This window comes from Caretta caretta, chromosome 8 (assembly GCF_965140235.1).
Source record: "Caretta caretta isolate rCarCar2 chromosome 8, rCarCar1.hap1, whole genome shotgun sequence".
Classification (NCBI taxonomy): domain Eukaryota; kingdom Metazoa; phylum Chordata; order Testudines; family Cheloniidae; genus Caretta; species Caretta caretta.
Window position 1 is genome coordinate 48149284 of NC_134213.1, and position 13565 is coordinate 48162848.

Below are 13565 nucleotides of genomic sequence, written 5' to 3' on the forward strand. Positions count from 1 at the left end.
GGTGGCTGCGTGTCAGTGAAGGATGCGGAGATCTCTCTGCTTGGGTGAAGTGCTTCCGAGCTTTGAGGGCTGACTGACCCTGGAGAATTCTAAGTTAATGTCATTTCATAGGACAGGCATCCTAGCCTCTCAGTACCTGGCTCCAGTTTGTAGCATGGTGGAAATGGAATGCAACTAACGTACGCGCACGGCCTGTTGGATGCCTGGGTTCGACATGGCCTCTCGGACAATTTGGGCTTTTGTGTTTATAGATAAGTAAATCCCCGGCTCTGTTTTAAATATCTCTGGACTTGTGTGGGAAGGGTGAGTCAATAAACGTACACATAAACCGTATGCAGTAGCTGAAAAGTTTACAGAGCTCTATTGGGTATCTTGACACTGCCATAGTGAGTTACAGAAGCTGGAGAGCTGGCCCAGGGTTCACAAAGAGCTCAGGTTGCAGGAGCATTTCCTGTCAACACCATCAGTCAATATGGAGGAAACCACTCCACAACCTCCCCCCCCGACACACACACCAGCCCCAAATAGCAAGAAGGGTTAGAGTTTCATGGTGGGCTGAGACTGGGAGCTCCCGGCCGCACTCTGCAGGCAGCTTCCGCCTCTGGCAAACCTCCTGCGGCAGACCCGTGTTGGACTGAGTCGGCCGCTGGTGCCCTTGATTGGGTCTGCCTGGGGCAGGGAGGTGACTAAAGACCGGTGAGAGGAAGGGGCAGACTGGAGGTCTCCATGAGACACCCATAGACCAACTGCCCAGCCAGGCTAACAACTACAGAGCTGCTTTATGGCAGAGCTTGCAATGGGGAGCGGGTACAGGGAGCAGATATGGGAGGCCTGGGGTCACAGACTGGCTGGACAGAGGGGCCAGAGGGACAGCACTGGACATCCGATATGTGCACCAGATTCTATCAGACCTGGTGGCGTCTCTTGGCGGACACCAAGCACGACACGACCACCCACTTTTGTTCAGCTCAGTTTAGCTTTTGCAAGCGGCCTGCACCTGAGGTGTGGTGCTGGTGCAAAAACACATGATGTTTGGAGAATGCCAGGCTTGTGGTTGTGGAGCTGGATTGATTTTAGGTCAGGCCTAAAATAATCGTTTCTCCCAAGAAACGTCAGCAAGCAGGGGAGCCAAAGAACACCTCAAAAATTCATTTCTCCCTTGACTAGCACTTGGGATGGGCCTGGACACTCAGTGGCATTGTTAAAGGGTGAAACACGGGGATCTTACTCCTGCTCCACGAGGGAAGCTCAGCACAGGGTGCCATTCCTACCGCCACCTCTGCCGTGTCTGGCCACTGCGCTCCAAGGAGATTTTAAAATGACACAATCAATAGCCAGCCACCGTGTTTGCCTTCCCCAGCTCACAGGGAACTGTCTGGCTGCTTTTACAAGCTGCCCTGTTTACAGGAACAGAAAGCCAGAGCTAGCTGCCTGCAGCTTTTCTTTCCTCCCCCCCACCTCTCCCTCACACGATGCACAAGGCCCACCTGAGACCTAACATTTGTCTGTTTGGAGAATAGATGAGTATTTATTAGAATTAAACAGCTGGGAGCTAGATGATATTTAGACGCGTATTAGGAGGAGTGGATGGGAGGGAGATAATTCCTGGGGTGTTTTAGAAAACCAGGCAGAGCTCAGGTACTGAGGGGATTTCTCAAGTCTCCTGTGAGAGGCTGATACAGTTAATTTCCTGCCGGTGCTGCCGGCTGTGCCACACTGATATTGCAGTGTTATTTAGAATAGAAAGGTCAGGCCGGAGATTGAATAATCATTGACAAGAAATCCATAGGGGATGAGTTCCAGGCAGTGACTCAAAGCAAGGCCGATGTTTTTATCCTGGACACCTGGATCTGGTTTGTTGGGGTCGTTTATTTGGTTAATTTATTTTCCCTTCTCTACTGAGGTCTTTGAATGGGACTTAAAAACCACCAACTGCTTGTCTCTAGGGTGGGGGATTAAGGAGGCAATCCAGGGGAACCTCAGTCTCCCTCTTATGAACAGGATCATGGGCTTATCCCAGAATTCCATCTTAGAATCGGGATCATTTATCAATTGATAGATTCTAAGGCCAGAATGGTCCATGATGCAGGACTTGTGTCTAAACCATCCAAGACAGATGACTATCCAGCCTCTTCTTGAAAACCTCCAGCGAAGGAGCTTCCACAACCTCCCGAGGCAGTCTGTTCCATTGTCCTACTGTTCTTACAGTTAGCAAGTTTTTCCTGAGTTTTAATCTAAATCTGCTGTGTACCAATATTCATAGAATATCAGAGTTGGAAGGGACCTCAGGAGATCATCTAGTCCAACCCCCTGCTCAAAGCAGGACCAATCCCCAATTTTTTTTGCCCCAGATCCCTAAATTGCCCCCTCAAGGATTGAACTCACAACCCTGGGCCAATGCTCAAACCACTGAGCTATCCCTCCTGAACCCGCTGCCTCTTGTCCTGCCCTCCGTGGCAAGAGAGAACAATTTTTCTCTATCTTTTTTATGGCAGCCTTTCAAGTATTTGAAGACCATTGTCATGTCCCCCACTAAATCTCCTCTTTTGCAAACTAAATATACCTGGTTCTTTCAGCCTTTGCTCATATGGCTTGCGTTTCATCCCTTTGATCATCTTTGTCACTCACCTCTGGGTCCTTCCAGTTTCTCTACATCCTTTCTATACAGCAGTGACCAAAATTGGACACAGTACTCCAGCTGAGGCCTAACCAGCACTGGGTAGACCAGTACCATCTCTTCCTGTGCCTCTGTTGCTTTTTTGCATTTGCTTTTTTTACAACATCATCGCATTGCTGACTCATATTGAGGTTGTGATCCACCACAACTCTCAGCAGCGCTGCTGCCAAGCCAGTTATCCCCCATTCTGTATTTGTGCATTTGGTTTTTCTTCCCTAAGTGTAGCACCTTGCTATGGCTACACTATGGCTAGGGATACAGGCCCTGATTCTCCCCTACCACACACTGAAATCACTTTAATCTCTGTGTAGAAAGTGCTACCCCGTTCAGGATGGTAATGTCACACCCACTTGACACTAGTTCCCATGATGGTGCAGGCCAACAAGGAATCAGGTTCAGTCTTCCAGGTTATGTCTACCTTGGGCATGAAGAAAACAAAGCATAAGTATGAATCTCAGGCACTGCACACAGCTCTCCCACCACCCAGAAGCACCATAGGGGATTTTGAAGAGGATCCAAAGTCTACATTACCAACTCACCAAACACCCGTGGGCCCCACTTTATGTCATGTTTTTAATACCAACTAAGCATGAACTGCCATGATATTGTTCTAGGCTTTCCTTCTGTCTGGAGGGCGGAACAGTAAAGGTTTTGGGGGTTTTGTTTGTTAGCCAAAAGAAACGACTGTCGACCTCCTTTGTTCTCACTGTGCAGCTGCAATAGGCTGTGTTATGACAGTGTCACTAGATGGCAGTGTTGCATAGTCTTACGAGTGCTTAGCGTACAAGCAATGTTTGGTCTGTTAATGCTGGGTTGTTGTTAGCTTGGAAGTAGTTTAATTTTTGGGTGGAGAGCTGTTGCAAACAGCAAGAGAGGTCACTCTCTGCCTCACTCTCCCCAACTAGAGGCAATTCTGAGGGTAGAGTTGCTCTCTGGGAACTGGGCATTGGGGTGTGAGCTGATATTCCTGGAAGAGGCTATAATAATCCTGGAAGAGTCGATGTGCTGTTTGACCATCTCTGTTCTGAGTCTGGGGTATATAGTTGAAATAAAATGAGTTGCACTGAGAATATGCCCTTGGCATCGTGATTTTTTACTCCAACAACAAGCTGACCTACAGGGCCCCAACATGCCAGCCTTCAGCAGCAGGGTGACAGCTGGATTTTAGAATTGTGCATGGCTCATTTAGTTGTGTCTTTGGCACTGCATCTGTGGTGGTCCAGGGGCATTCTGGACTTCAATTACAATTCCCATTGACTTCTGTAGTAGTTGGACCAGGCCCTTGTAATGGAAAATGTTTGATGTTTCTCAGCAGTTGTCCTAGTTTTCAGCCTTTTATCTCACAATGTTAAATTTCAGTTAGAGCATGAAGGCCCAGTGAAAACCCTGCATCTCTCTTTTGTGAATCAACTCTGTTCCTCAACATAAGAATATGTTAAAGAACTGGACTTTTAAAACCAGAGACAGGGCCTACCAAAAATCTCTTTGAATTTAAGGTTCCAAATCTCCAGTTCCAAAAAAACTTCAGCAGTTTTGGTTTGGGCTGAAAGTCAAACCAGGAAGGGGCCTGTGTTTTGATTTTACTGCATTTCAAACCAAAAACTTACAAGTGCAGCCATTCTCATGAGACTTCTACCGTGCTTGCAATATTTCAGCCAAACCTGGTGAGAACTGGTACAATCGCATCCAACTCAACACTCAACCATGGCCCTGATTTGACTAGGCAAGCAAACCCAGAACTTCAGCCCAAATCTATTCCAGATCCAAATACAATCTGTCCCCTTTCTGCTCTCTCTGAGTGCACCCCCTCAACTGTCAGGCCACATGCCTTTACCTCTCCTGGGAGTCTGTGACCAGTGGGAAAAAGGTGACCAGACAGCAGTGCTTAAACCAAAGTATTGTTTAATCTGTTAAGGACTAAAGGACTAAACAGGATTTTAAAATAACAGTCTAGATGCAACGCTATCTTACCTAGAGGATTCCCCTGATGGACGCGTAGGTAGGTCTAACTTCTTCAGATATCCCAGCAGGTGTCTCTGTGTGTCAGACTGAACAGTGTCTCAGCAACAGTTGCCGCCTCCCCCCTAGGGAGAGAGTCACTTTATCCAGTCAGGGTTTGCTCAGTTCCTGGGCTTTTTGGCCCTGCTATTCCAAAACCAGTTTGGTGAGCTCCATGGGTGGGCAAGCCAGCCTCCTGAGGACCAAGGGCTCTCCCATTTGTCCTGTAACAACCCCTGCATATGTGCTAGTGGGTGATCTACCTAGAGTAATTGTTTTTGCCTGCTATTTGTTTCCTCACAGCCCCCCTCTTGAGTTAGCCCCAGTACAATCAGACAACAAACATCCCTACAACCTGGTCACCGTGCAGTAGTAATAAATTATTACATGGGCGCTCCACGGCTGTCACTCCATCACCTTAAAACCCTCTTTGATTTAAACAGAGGGAGCCAAAGTAGAGGGGAAAAGTGTAATACTATTGGGAGTCACCAGAGGTCACTAGAAGTAGTGTAATAAATTCTGTTTATCTGAATATTCAGGCGTTAGCACTTGAAGTAAATACTTATTGTGAGCTGTGGTACATTTCTTTATAGATGCTGGGTGTCAAAGTGATATAGATGAAAGGACATGTGCTCCTAAATCACTTTGCCATGTGTGAAAAGCCCACCCACTGAGCTTATCATCAGGAATGGTTTCTCTGCCTGAATCTCTCTGATTAGGAATAACTCTTAGGTGTTGCTGCTGCCTACATGTTACACACAAGCAAACAAACCATTACATGGTGCCAATGCCCTGGTGCTGGAAGCCGCTCAAGCAAAGGGCAAACCGATCAGGATTATGGCATTTGCATGAGTCCAAAGGACAGAGAAAGTACGAACTTTCTTGAGGAGTAGAAGAAGCAAAAGCAGCTTGTGATGCTTGTTTTCAAGGGCACCCAGAAATCCAAAGATGAGGAGGAAACATGCTGTTGTCTGCTTAGCTGTGTTGGAGAGAAAGGCAGAGCCCTCATAATACGTGAATGTATGTAACAATACCCACTGGATAATCTGGATGCTGACCATGCCATGTGACATGGGTGTAACACTTGGGAACCTTGATCCATAACATACCACAGAGTACAGGAGCCAGAAAATCAAGAGCAGTCTCTCAGCGGCATTCTTGTGTTTCCGTCTCTACAAGATGGTGTCAGTAGACAACTCAGTACGGGACGGTGCACTAGCTCAGGTCATTCTTAAATAGTGTCACTGACATCAGAGATAACCCAACCAATCAGCCATCTTCCTCTGCAGTTAATTTGCATGCTCACTTCTGCGGCTCGCACTGCGGGAGTGGAGATGCTCCTAGTTCAGGGGTTCTCGCAACAAATTTGTTGGTGGCCTCAGAGCGCAGCCACCTACTCTTGCTGGTGGCCACCCTGACACTTTTTCCTAAAATACTTAATTAACTTTAGGAAAAACAAATAAATATACGCATATCCATGTCCAAATCATTGTAATTGATTTAAATAGGGATTTTTTTGTTTTTGTTGGTTTTTTTTTGCAAACTCAAAATTAAAAATAATATACAGTTGTCTCTATTCTTGACTGGACCTGAACAGAAAAACAAGCTGCTTTACATGTTTTGCTTTTTTGGGTTTATTTTTTTAAAGATTTGCTAGCTAGCAAATCTGCTACTGTGAAAAGTTGATATCTGTATATTTGTTAATATCACTTTTCACAGCAGATTTACTCAGCCTCAGCAAGCTGGGGGACAAATTAAGCCCTAGTTGGGGAGGCGGGTAGGGAGGCAGAGCGGGCCAGCGGCGTTGGGCGGGTGAGCCGGGGGCTGGAGCCCGAAGCCCTGTGGCTTGGGGATGGAGTCCGCCACCACACGGCCAGAGCCTGCCACCCACCACCCCAGAACTGAAGCCCAAAGCCCAAGCCCCACCGCCCCCTGAAAGGGGGGAACTCCCACCAGTTGCCTGCTCCTACAGTGTCTGTGGCTCCAGAAGGGGGCAGGGCCCCGCCCCTGCTGGTGGCCCTGGGGGAGGGGCGGCTGCTTTGTGCCCCACCCATCAGCACCCAGGAGGCTGTGGCCACATTTGAGAAATGCTAATTCATCTTCCCCTCCCAGCTCAGTACCCAATTCTCCTGATGGCTGCTCCCTCCATAACCCCACAGGTTACTTATCCCACTGTGCTCCTCCCACCCTCACGTTCCCCTCACATTAACCCCATCTACCCACCCACAAACCTGGTCCCTCCACACCCTCTCTGTGGACTGCATTTGCAGTATTGTGTTAGCTTACAAGTGGGATGGAATGGGTAGGTTTGTGGAGGGTGGATGTGCCTGAGCGGATGATGGGAAAGGTCAGGAAGACACAAGACAATTTTAATCAGCCTGTGGAACTCATTTCCACAAGATATCACTGAGGCCAAGAACTTAACAGGATTCCAAAAAGGACTGGTCAATTTTTATGGATTAAAAAGAACATCTGGAATTAAAACAGCAAATACTAAAAACTAAACAAAAGTTTCAAAAGGGATATAAGCCCTCACTTTTAGGGCCAACCTCTAACTACTGGAGTTAGTAGGAGACTTTATCTGGGTCCAGGTTATCCCTTTACAGAGTTTCTTTCTCAGGAACAACTGGAGTTGGCCACTGCTGGAGATAGGATGTGGACTTTGTGTCTGGTCTGCAATGTAGCTTTTTGTGTTTGGAATAACTCTGAGATTATTAGTAGATGAATTACTGCCCTTCTGCACTTCTGAAAGACAGCATGTCCTAACTAGGCAAGGCGAATTATGGAGAGTTTAATTCCAAATGAGGATCATTTTTGACATTTTTCAGTGTCGTGGTTTAAAAGTCTCTTGCCTTCCCTTGAACTAGCATTCAGACATTCAAATCCACTTGCAAAGTAAATTTTGTATTAACGAGCAGAGAATCAATTTTAAGTAACCATTAAAGTAATGCAATTTCAAGCTTTAGGCAGTGGGTTTGCTACATTCGTGAAAATAAATCTATGTTAGGGAAGTCGAGGGAATGGACCCAGCGGTCCTTGAAGCACAAACTATTTTAATTTCTTAATTTCTTCCATATTATGAGGTGACAGTGATCTCCAAACACAGAGCCAAAACTTCTCTGCCTTTGACTGGAAAATCTGCAGTTTTGAAACTCTGGGGATTTGTCCTTAATGATACTTAACGGGATTTCTCATTTTCCTTACTTTGCAGCATTAGTACAAGCTTCTAAGAGGGGATTATCCCAGGCAAAAAAATCTTTGTTACCCTGCAATTAAGATTGAAAGTATCTGTCATTTCAACCTTTAGAGAACCTTGGAGCTTTTTCCCAAGACAGAAGTTTTAGGAAGCCTACAAATTCAAATCTAGAGTTTCAAATTTCTTTACAAAAGCACAGTAAAGTCACCCAAATAACCTTAACTCTGCCCTCAGCACTTCCTTTGAGAAAAGCGCATTGATCACGTGAACCACCCAGCACTGGTTTTCACAAAAGGTTTCAAACATATTTGTTTCTGATGTCAAGCGGATATTTTGTCCCCTCATTAAGTGCTCCTCTTTTCATTGCAAGTGCTGCAGCTTCAGAAAGGCAGCAACATTCAAACTGGTGCCCATTTTTAGCAGTGAGGGTAATTAACCATTGGAACAAATGATTGAAGGGTGTGATAAACTTTTCATCGCTTGGAGTCTTTAAAGCTAGATTCGATATTTTTCTAAAAGAGGCACGGTAGCCCAAACAGACCTTATGGTCTTGATGCTGGAACCACTGGGGGAAATTGTATTGCCCGGGTTCTGCAGAAGGTCAGACTAGATGATCTCTATGGTCCCTTCTGGCCTTGGAATCTATTAACCACGATGTCAATTGTGGCACTTCTATAGGTGGCTACTGTACCTCATTGTCTAATGAAGTTTTTACTTGGCACCACACAACTTCTGTGAGCAGTGAGAGATGGTTCCCTGTCTGCTATTTAAAGTATGTCTTTGACCAGGTATGTCTAAAAAGAAGGCAAGAATCTGTACAAGCAGTGTACAATTAAGAGGGCAAATCGACGGAACTACACTGGTTTACAGCAGCCCACAGCTGGCCCGAGGTATTCTACTTTTTGTGGTCACTGAGGAGAGCGGCCTGTGATAAGGACAGGTAACTTTGTTTCAGAATTTCTGGTTGGTCTTATGGTGGTGCAGCAGGGGCAGAGCTAAGGTTGTTTGAGTGGCCTTCAGTATATGTTTACATACTTCTGAGTATTTGTGGGCGTCTTTGGAGTATATTTTATTATTTTATTTTGTGAAGTGGAGCCTTACCTTTGAACTTCCAGATTGTCTTAACATTTGCATCTTTCTGAGGATTCTGGAAAGACGGTTTGGGGCTGAAGTGAGCGATTCTTTTGAACTTCTAATGAAGGTTTTTGCCTTACTTTTTTTTTAAATCCACTCAAACATTTGGAAGCATCCTTATGTTGTCTCCCTACAGAGCGCCAGAGGTTTTCAAGCTTCCTCCCATCCCAGATCCCTGCTGTGAAGAGCTTAATACAAGGGTAACAAAAAATAGATAGGAAAGCAGGAAGGGCAGGAAAAAAAACTGCAATCAGAGCACATGGTGGAGAAGGAGAATAGCAGGAAGCCCAGAGCGTTAAGTAGATTAAACATGGGCACAATCTGATGGATGCCAGTAATCAGAACAATGTTTTTCTTCTATACATAAACAACAGTAAAGTGCCTACACAATGCTAGAGATCAGAATGCCCAGGGTTTCACACCCACTTTGTCCAGGAGTCACTGGCTGCACATGGTGGCAATCTGTGGCAAATCAGGCCCCAAATGGCAGGAAGGAAGGCCATCTGGGGGGTTTGTTTACTCATTTGCCCCTCCCCCTCCACCCCATGTTGTTTTTCAGCGACACGACAGAACTGATGTTTATAGGTATCATTACATGTGAAAAATCTGTTCCAGGGCCGAGCGGCACTGCTGGGAATGTGCAGCAGATTGCAGTTTAATGAGCTGATTAAAATATGTTTAAAGATACACTAACAAAAACCCACCCTCAGCTTTCAGCCCTACAATTCAGCCCATGGCCACCGGAGGTGCTGGTGCCAGGGGCCTATGCCTTGTAACTCTCGCTTCAGGGACTTGTTAGTGGCTGCCAACGTGGCAGGCCTTCAAGGCAGCATTAGCCTGAGCAGGCTCATGTAAGGAGCAAAAAAATCCGCACGAGGGAACCCTCCCAAAAGGGTGGTTTCCGCCAAGTCACCTGCAAAACAGACCCCTTGTGGCCACCCAGGAGCCTGGCAGCCTGAGAGCAGAGTCAGGGAACAAGCATTCTAATTCCAGCTGTCGCAGAAATTCGCTATGCGGTTTTGGACAAGTCACTCATTTGGCACTCTGGGTTCAGGTGCTCGATGTGCTAGGCACTATACATCCCTGTAATGAAAAGATGGCCTCTGACCCTATCTAAATAAGAGATGAGAGGAGTCAGGTAGAAACAACCGCTGGAGGTGGCCACAAGGTAACAGTGAGATGGCTGCAACTGGACATAATGAGCAGTGATTACACCCCACGGTGGGGAGGGCTTTCTGTGCCTCAGTTTCCTCATCTGTTGATGCAAGATCATGAATGCTTCCTAACCTCTTATGGACAGGGCTGGTCAGGCTTCCAGTCATGAACCCTTAGGCAAGAATATCTGAGCCCCTTAGATACAATTGCAATATATTATTCCTGCTGGTTGCTTGTTATTTTCATCTTGGGTTGTAAGTCAGGCCTGAAGCCAGAACCCGCCTCTTCCCTACAACTGCCCCATCCCCTCCCAATCCTCCAGATACTTTCGGGAAACTCTAATGTCACATCTGAATTCTAAGGGGATAAATGCAGCTTTGTACCTTGACTGCGTGATTAAGGCCCTTGACTACACCCTGAAGGGCAGGTGTTCATGTCTTCCTTGATCTGCCACTGAAAAGCCACTTCCAGGTGACCAAGGTGCAAAATGGGTGCTCAATCCCTTGGATTATGGTTGTCAAAAGCACTTGGCTGTGACTGTGCCCACTCCCTTGCGTGCCATTTGCCGTAAAACTGGCATGCCTGAAAAAATGGTTACTAACCTTCAGTAACTACTGTGCTTTGAGATGTGTGTTCACATCCATTCCAATGAAGGTGTGTGCTCGCTCTGAGCACCGCCGCCAGAAAGATTTTTCCCCTCAGTGGCATCCACTGCATTGGCTCTGGTGCCCCCTGGAGTTGCACTCTCATAGAGCCAGTATAAAGGGCCCTGCAAGCACTCAAAGAAGAACAGGTTCGGGGGATTTTGACACCCCGAGCTGGGGTTTTTCCAGTGGAGAATGGCATTGGAGAATAGAGGGGTTGAAAGCTCCGAGGTATTCATTCATTCATTCATTCCTTTCCCATCAGAGGATGGGATTTTTGTACTTGGCAAACAATGTTCTTGCACCAGTAGCAAATGTCAAATGCTTTTTGTGAGCCAGGGAGTGGTGAGCACTTGGAATGAGTCAGCGGAAAGGGCAGGGGCTCCGTTTAAAGGCTAAGCCGGCTCATAACAAATGTCAGCACTTGACTAGGGGGAGAAGGGCCCGGCCACTGGGAGAACCGTGTTCACACACAGCAACAGAATCACAAAGCCCTATGGCCTGCACCGGGGCTGGCTGCTTCTTGGAGCCTGCAGGAGTTTTCCAGATGCAAATCTAGCTTTGAAATGGACCTTGCAGTGCTAGCAGGAAATGCCCTTTGCTCACAGGTTGCAGCAGGGTCCCTTGCAGTGGGATAGCAGGGACATGCAATTGGCAGAGAGGACTGTACTACCGGAGGTGTGTGGGACTAGGTGGGCTGAAGGGCCTATACAGCAGACGAATCATTTAAACAATGACATGAGAAAGTCACTGTCATGGCAGCTCCCATGCAAAGATCTCCAAGTACTTTGCAGGCATCAACCTCCCTAGGCGGTCGAGGCTGTAGTGGTGGTATGCCCATTAATGCCAGCTGAGGAGCTACCAGGACACCCAGTGAAGAAACCAGTTGAACCTTTAGGGACTCACCTGATTTGGTTCAAAGTATTTGGAGAGGTCACTTAGAGCTGGAGCCACTTGGGCAATCTCTTCCTTGTGGCTTCAGCTTCTTCCTGGCATGCTCAAACTTTCTTTAAGCTTGTCACATCTCCGGTAGCACTGGCATTCGTGCCACCTAGTGTGCTGGGCGGTGGGGCGAGGGGGTTGGAGAATGAGGTTTTCAAAGCTGCTGAAGGCATCTAGACACCAGTTCCCTTAGGCGGCGTTGAAGAGCCTGAATAACCAAAGCCAGATGCAAATGCCAGACTCAGAAGTCATGTCTACACTGGATATGGAGAGGAACTTTCCACCACAGGTCACCATCCTTGCTCTAGTGCTGACTAAGCTAGCACTAAAAACAGCAACACTGCCATGGCTGCATGGCACTGGGAAGGACCAGCCACTTTGAGAGCGTCCCTAAGGTTTCAGCTGAGCTTGTACAAAGGGCATCTGGCCCCTCTGGCTGCTCAAAGCATCCCATCTACATGGCTCTTTGGAAAGGACTCCTTCAACTCCAGTGTAGACATACCCTTAGGTGAACAAAGGTTGTAGCATAAAGCAGTGGAAAGTCAAGCCAGCTGAAAAATTAAATGAAAAAAATCCCTGAAAAATGTTGTCTTGCAGGGATCGAAACTGATTTAATCTGATATTTTTTTAATTAAAAGACACAAGGTGGGGAGGTAATATCTTCCATTGGACCAACGTCTGTTGGGGAGAGAGACGAGCCTTCAAGCTCCTCAGAGCTCTTCTTCTGGCCCAGCCCTGAAGAAGAGCTCGGTAGAGGGCAAAAACTTGTCTCATTCACCAGCAGACGTTGGTCCCCTAAACAGTATTACCTCACGCACCTTGTGTGTCTCTAACATATCCTGGGACCCGCAGGGCTCCAACGACTCCACAAACAACACTGGAAGTGAGCCACTTTATTTTAATCAAAAATGTTCCTGAAAGACTTTGTTGCAGCATTTTGACTAGCAAAAAGCAGCCCCCCACCTCCAAACGTGGGGTCGGGGAGCAAACCATTTCTAGTGATTCTGAAAAATGTTTACAATAAAAAAGGCGACTACAAAAATGTCACAGAAACATGTTTCTGAAGTTGATGGCTTTTCATTGAAAAACAAATTTTGTCCAAAGGCCTTTTTTTTTTACAAAAATAATACCAAAAAATACACCTTTTGACCAGCTCGGGTGGAAAGGACTTTAGCCCAGACATGCAATATGGGGTCAGCTTTGCCCTCCTGCCCCATTGTCACACGGTATTAAGCCGATGGGGTCAAAGTGAGTCTGGCACATTGGCTAGTGCACAAGGACTATGTCTCCCTTGCTCAGGGCTCTGGCCTAACAGAGGTCCTTGCACTCCGGCTCCGCAGGGGCCTCTGTGCAAAGGCAGAGCAGCGGTGCCCCGCCTGTCTCTTTCCGCAGCTAAGAACGAGTCAGGCTAGGGGACCAACCATGGCCCACTCTTTAAGGCTTAACTCTGAGGCTGTCCCCCAGGAGGGGCTGTGCCTAGACGGGCATGTCTACACTGCAAGTGGAGGTGTGATTGCAGCTCATGTAGCCATGCCTCAGCTAACTTCAAGCTAGCTAGTTTGGGCATCAGTAGCAGTGAAGCTGCAGGATACATCTCCAGGCTCCCCTGCTGCTGTACACGCAGGTGGCTAGCCTGTGCTGCTGTGGCTTCACGGTATGTGAGGTAGCCAGATCAACGCTAGCTGGGGTATGTCTACAATCACTCCTTCAGGTGCAGTGTAGAGCGACTTCAGGCGCTCCTTCCAGGGTTGAGTTGCTCACTTCCCAAGTCAGGGCTCACTTCCCGATTCATGAGGCTCTTGTAGGTTGTCTGGACTGT